Here is a 7,649-nt window from a genome sequence, read left to right on the forward strand (position 1 = left end):
CGGGTAGAATCGCCCCTTATTCGCGACCGCACCAAGCAGCCACAACAACGACCGCTTACACAGCCGCAGCGGACAGCCACGTAGGCATGTCAACAGGCCTGTGAAGTCTTGCCCTAGATGTTTTGCTCGCCATAAAAGACAATATTGCCCATCACGTAACGCAATGTGTTACACATGTGGAAAACAGGCCATGTCCAAGCAGTCTGTTTCCAACGGCATAAAAACGTCAATTGTGCGCGGTCCCAGAAAAACAAGGCTTGTACACGTGCAGTGAACGCTTTCTTTTCAAAACCTACAACAGGCGCTGACAAAAGTAAGATTAAGACTGTGCCTCCTTCTCGCCCTAGTGCTGTGCAGCGATGTTCTAACAATTATGCTCATTACGAATTGCTGGCCGTCGTGTGAACTTTCAGTTAGACACAGGTGTCTCAGTAACTTTGCTTAATCGTGCTGCATACGAACAGTTAGGGTCACCATGCCTTTCAAAATCTAGCAAGCACCTCTTGCTTACAACGGATGGGAAATTCCAGTGCCTGGACAGTGTAGTTTGCCTTCCAGTTACAAACCTCACACTAGGACAGTGAATGTTACTGTATAGATGTCAAGAGAGAGAGAAAGAACGTTTTCGGTTTAGAGGCCTTTGACTTGTTTGGACTTTGCTTCCTTTCAGTGTCTGCTTTTGAACTGAAAGACAGAGTAGCTAGCGTGCTTAAAGAATTTCCTGCAATATTTTCAGAAGGAATGGGAAATGCTAATAACTGTGTAGCGCATGTTACATTGAAAGACAATTTGCAGCATAAGTTTTTCCGGGGTCGTCCTGTTCCAATTGCTTTAAGAGACAAAGTAGGCAGTGAATTGAAAAAATTGCAAGATAATGATGTATCTGCTCCCATTTAAGCTAGTCAATGGGCAAGTCCTCTAGCTCTGTCGCCTAAGCCTTCTGGTCGCGTTTGCGTCTGTGTTGACTTGAAGTCTACAGTCAACCCACAGACAGTAGTTGACACTTAACAGTTATCTCGCCCCGAGGAACTCATAGAATGGCTTGGTGCAGGACGTTACTTTTCTAAGATAATATGAGTGATGCCTACTTGCAAATTCCATTGGATGAAGAATCACAAAGTGCTTGTTGTAAATACACACTTAGGAATGGTCAAGTACTTGCGTTTGCCCTCCGGCAGTGCTTCCGCACCCGCCATTTTTCAACGTTAACTTGGAACAGCTGATCGCAAAAGTGCCACTTTGTTCAAACTACCTTGACGGTATTCTCGCCTCTGGTCGTAAACCAGAGGAACACATTGCCAATTTGCGTACTCTTTTTCGAGTGTTGTTAGAAGCAGGACTCAAGTGTCGTTTCGAAAAGTGTGCCTCTTTTTCAAGCTGAGCTACAGTACTTAGGTCATTAGATTAACAGTCAGGGTGTGCACCCCCTCCAGTCTCATTTCTTGTAATCCCTGACCTGCCTGTTCCTCGCAATGTGTCTGAACTACAGTGAGTACTAGCAAGATGGCGTACTACATACGGTTCAAATCGAATGCCGCTCATATCGCGGTTCCATTGCATCGTTTGCATCGGAAAAATATGCCTTTCGTGTGGACCAAAACTGTGTTACCGCCCTTTTCAGAAACTCAAAAGTGCCTTGCTTAGTGACAGATGTTTAGTGCATTTTCACTCTGCTAAGCCAGTGGTTCTGCAAGTCGACACTTCTTCCTACGTAATCGGCGCTGTGCTAGGGTATTCATACCGTACAGGCATCATCCAACGAATACAGCGAGAGAACGGTGTGTGTTTGCGCCTACGTCTTGGGGTCTGTTTGCCGTTCTCCCGGCCAGCCACACAACATTCTCGGCAACTGCTGGGCACTGTGTCCGCGGCTACACAGCCACACGTCGGCGCGCTCTAGCCTGATCAGCACGGGACACGCAGACACTGCTCGCCCTTCCTTAGAGGTGTGCTACAAATACACTGTCTTCGCTTGTAGGCATCATAATTTTACTATGACGCAACAGTCTACTTTTGTAGTTTCGTATTTCTTATACAATATCTTTGGCTGACAGGATTATCTATACCTCACTGTTTCTACCATCGTGTTCGTTTCTAGTACTACGACGCCACGCAACGGCTTAGCAATGATACATCAATAGGAACGAAAGCTGAGAGCATCATGACGGCGACGCGACACAGCGCGACGCGATGAGATGTTGACACATAATAGTGTGCAAAATTGTGGAACATACGTTAATCTGAAATTGCTTAGATATATATTTGGGTGAAGCCTCTGTTTATGATGTCAATAATGATCATAATAATAATAATTATTATTATTTTCACTGTCGTTATTATTATATTACTCCTTCCGATTATCCGTTACTGCGGCGCATCACGCCCTTAACAATGCCGTCTATGAAAGTACAATGCCCAACCTCGTAAGGATTAGGCCTACTACGCGATACCTGTTATCGTACCAACACGAATAAGAACGATATCAAAACCTGCAGTACTCACAGTTTTATTTGTATTTGAGGTCAATTCTGCAATCCTTCCTGCCGAAAATTTCAGTCACGGAATACTAGAGAGACACTTGTTGATTGGAACTCAGCAATCGTTTTTCAAGGGACAGCAAAGCTAAATGAGAAAAGCTAGTTTGCGATTGTGTATTTGGAAGATGAGCTTTGTGGTGTCACCGCCAGACACCACACTTGCTAGGTGGTAGCTTAAATCGGCCGCGGTCCATTTAGTACATGTCGGACCCGCGTGCCGCCACTGTGTGATCGCAAACCGAGCGCCACCACAAGGCAGGTCTCGAGATACGATATAGCACTCGCCCCATTTGTACGAAGACATTGCTAGCGACTATACTGACGAAGCCTTTCTCTCATTTGCCGAGAGACAGTTAGAATAGCCTTCAGCTAAGTCCATGGCTACGACCTAGCAAGGCGCCATTAACCGTATCTGAAGATAGTCTTATTTGTATTATCAAGAGCGATGTACCACAAGGATCGAATAAAGTTAAGTATTCGAGGAGCTGCATACTTTTCTTATTAGCATTCACTAATTATCCTGTTCCAGAAGTCACGCCCGTCTGCGTTAGATAGCGTGCATAAAGGCCTCCTCTAGCTACAAGGTGTTGGCACATTTACCAACACATCAAGCTTCGATTTTCTTCAACGCCGAAAATTATCTTTCTGCTGAAGCTTTGGTTGCAGGAACGGTTAAAATTAATTTCATTGGTCTTGAAGGTTCAGGTACTGCTTCACTGAGATCACTGGATGTCAGACAAGACAACAGTGCAAATTTTGTCTCTCTTTACAATCACATAACCATTTGTAAGAGGAGTACATAGATTCTTGAAAATGTTAGTTACTGTATTTAAATATGGAAGATTTGGTGTAGGCCGTCCAAGTTTGGTCACGTCACTTTTCTCCTCAAAACTAAGCCCTTCAAATGGATGTCTCCACGGCCTTTCCAGTACACTTCTACAATGTACTATGTTTGCATCAAAGGACCTGGAAGAGCAGTTGAACGGAATGGACAGTGTCTTGAAAGGATAATATAACATGAACATCAACAATAGCAAAACGAGGATAATGGAATGTAGTCGAATTAAATCGGGTGATGCTGAGGGAATTAGATTGGGAAATGAGACACTTAAAGTAGTAAATGAGTTTTGCTATTTGGGGAGTAAAATAACTGATGATGGTCGAAGTAGAGAGGATATAAATGTAGCCTGGCAATGGCAAGGAAAGGGTTTCTGAAGAAGAGAAATCTGTTAACATCGAGTACAGATTTAAGTGTCAGCAAGTCGTTTCTGAAAGTATTTGTATGGAGTGTAGCCATGTATTGAAGTGAAACGTGGACGATAAATAGTTTAGACAAGAAGAGAATGGAACCTTTCGAAATGTGGTGCTACAGAAGAATGCTGAAGATTAGATGGGTAGATCACATAACTAATGAGGAGGTATTGGGTAGAATTGCTGAGAGCAGAAATTTGTGGCACAACTTGACTAGAAGAAGGGATCGGTTGGTAGGACATGTTCTGAGGCATCAAGGGATCACCAATTTAGTACTGGAGGGTAAAAATAGTAGAGCGAGACCAAGAGATGAATACGTTAAGGAGATTCAGAAAGATGTAGGTTTCAATAGGTACTTGGAGATGAAGACGCTTGCACAGGATAGAGTAGTATGGAGAGCTGGATCAAACCAGTCTCTGAACTGAAGACCACAACAACAACAATGACCTTTCCCGTCATTTTATTACAACAAATCGTACCAATAACGATTCGTTCTCGAAACATTCAACGTGCTGGTGCTTAGAAAGAGCATATATGTATTTATAGGGTGTAACGTATAACACAACAGCCATCGAATATAAGCTTTTGTTCAACTAGATGCAGTATGGCGTCTAACTGTGCTGCAAACACTGCACAGCTTATTATATTGGTATGACTACCAACCGGCTGTCCGCCAGGATGAGTGACCACTGGAAACTGCTCCCGAGAACAAAATTGACCACCCGGTGCCACAACATGCAAGTGAGCTCAACATGCTCAATTTCAGTGACTGTCATTTGGGTCCTTCCCATGTGACATAGCGAGCGTTCTTGCTTCCTATTGGTTCTGCATTACGTGACACGTTGCCTAACATCGCAGAACTTATTTTGTGTTTCAGGCGACGAAACGGCTTCTCAGCGTGTAACAGCAGGAAGTGACAACTCGCAGACCGCCATGTCCCGTGTACGGACGGCGTTACTGTAATCGGCGGCCGGCCGGTGTGGCCGAGCGGTTCTAGGCGCTACAGTCTGGAACCGCGCGACCACTACGGTCGCAGGTTGAATCCTGCCTCGGGCATGGATGCGTGTGATGTCCTTAGGCAAGTTAGGTTTCGGCGACTATAGCAGTTACTACCACGCGTCGCCCCTGCTTCATTTTATGCAAAACCGCAATACTGTTGACAATAATACTAATGACACTGTGTCCTAGTGTGATAGATACTCTGGTGTAGACGGCAGAGCAGTCGTGGGGCCGATGCAGACGTGCGGCGGATAGTGAAGTGGATGTGGCACGGGACGGGCGGCCGGCTCCGCGCTTATCGGATCAGAAGCCCCACTGCCCGCTGCTTGCGCCGAGTCCTGAGCCGTACCGCAGTGGGGCGACAGCAGCGAGGACAGAGAACGTGACCGGAGGCCCTCTTCTCGGCTGTGCTGTGGTGAGTGCCGCCGAGCTTAAAGACTAACAAGGGGAGGCCGCCAATTCTGAAATTCAGATTCGATTCATACCGCGCATAATAAAAGCTCATGGCCAGAGGTGTAATGTGGCAAACCACCAAGATGCACTTCTCAGCCGTTGTCGAGAAAATCGACAGTTAAAAGAAACCGTTGCGGTGAAATACTCTCTACGATTTATAGTTTTCTACAGCGTCGTGGCGCAGCGGTAAACGCTCGGGTTCGTAATCCGAAGGTCGCCGGATCGAATCTCGCACCATGAAACTTTTTTTTAGTATTTGTTTTTTGTAATTCAAATGTGTATATATATATATACATATATACGCGCGCGCGCGCACACACACACACACACACACACACACACACACACACACACGTATATATAATTCCCGGCAATCAGTTGCAACAGTTAAGCATATAATAAGTCGTTGAAAGTCGTTTGTCGTGGAAAAACTGGCGACTTCGAACATCATTATGTTTTCCGCAAACAAAGTTGTATTTCACAAATGTTATTAATTGTCTTCATAATGTTAACCACGTATAGACGGTATAGTTAACGGAAGACGTAGACACGATATTCCGAAACGAATACGTATAGCGTAAGTCAAACGTTCGTATTAGAATAGAGACCCCACGAAGACAAATTCGCTGTGGCAGGTATGAAATATAAACTCCGTTACTCGCTCGTTACACTTGAAGGGCAGATCTTGAATGGGCCGAAACGAGCCGCCGCGTCACAGCGTAGTTGCCTGCTAACTTCGAAAGAAGGTAGATGCGGTCCCTAGCGTAACTCATAACATCGTCGAAAATCAGTGCGTACGGGAGAGCTTTGGTACACCCTGTTAAAAAAACGGAAAAATGGAGGCGGTACAATTGGAGAGCGATCCGCCTTCACCAACATGCATAAGCAATTCATTAATAGTTATATATATATTTGAATTACAAAAAACTAATAATGAAAGAAATTGCATGGCGCGAGATTTGATCCGGCGACCTTCGGATTACGAACCCGAGCGCTGACCGCTTCGCCACGACGCTGTAGAAAACTATTAATCGTAGAGGGTATTTCACCGCAACGGTTTCTTTTAACTGTCGATTTTCTCGACAACGGCTGAGAAGTGCATCTTGGTGCTTTGCCACATTACACCTCTGGCCATGAGCTTTTATTATGCGCAGTATGAATCGAATCTGAATTTCACAATTGGCGGCCTCCCCTTGTAAGGCCGCGTGAGCAGCGGCCCGATTACCTGGCCGCGCGACTGCACAAGGCAGCAGAGCGATTGCATTCCGAATGGTGAGACGGTCCGTTGCTCGCTGATGACGTGAAAGGTGCGATTATAAATAGTTTCTTGGCGACATAAAGACAGAGAACTAAAGAGAGGTTTGTTTTGTTGAACTGTATTGTAATTCGACAATATCAGCCATGTAGAATTGCCATAAATGTCGGTGCTAAAATCGAGACAAAACCCACGAAAATTCAGTCATAAGTGTACGCAGGGACTTCAAACGCCTCGTAAAATTAATCTAAGCGTCACTACTGAGCATAATACCTGTATAAATATATTTAAAGACAACAAAGTATAACGTACACAACTTTTACACTATTTTATGGACCAGTCGTACCTCTCAGATGATTTGACAGCTTTTAGATCGTTTCTTTCACTCACATAACTACAAAACTCTGCACACCTTATTTGAAAGTCATAAATACACTGTAAGACGCTCTAAGTTGTTGAAGCATCCGAACGATTCCGTTCCTCAATCCCTAAGCTCGCATTATTGAAATATTTCTCTCAACAATAGAACTATGTGCTACAATTGGAGACATATATCCGCATATCTTTAGCAATTCTGACTTCTGAATGCTGAACTCTATATTTCTGAAAAATTCCAACTATTTGTCCTGGGCACGTAATACTTACTTCCAATTATCCTCTGAAGCCTTTAAAGCCATAAAATTCTTCATGTACTGATCAAATATTGCTCATTGACAAATATCTACTTCTTTCCCTTTTAAAAAAACCAATGTCCTTTCTACAACTTTTCATTCCACTAATTTAGTCAGACACCCAAAAATGTCAAAATCTGACAGTTGATGAGGCCATTTTGAAAGATAAGTAATTGCAGTTTCATAAAATTCTCCGATGTTTAATTTTGCACATAATCCAGTTTAATTAGTTTAGTTTTTATCCCTTCACTTGCATTAAAATGCTAAACAACAATATGAAACAATTTCATTGCTTTGTGATTGCCGCCATAAGTTGCTGCTGCGCAAAAATGGGGTACTTTAAAGTCCAAAGTGCAAATTGATACAGAATGAGGAGCAACAATATGTTTGATTAGTGCTGTGGTTTTTGTTCTTGCATCATTTTGCTTTTTAGCAATTGCAGAATCGGGATACAAAACTATCACAGTTTCAACATGCAATCAA

This window comes from Schistocerca piceifrons, chromosome 8 (assembly GCF_021461385.2).
Source record: "Schistocerca piceifrons isolate TAMUIC-IGC-003096 chromosome 8, iqSchPice1.1, whole genome shotgun sequence".
Taxonomy (NCBI): domain Eukaryota; kingdom Metazoa; phylum Arthropoda; class Insecta; order Orthoptera; family Acrididae; genus Schistocerca; species Schistocerca piceifrons.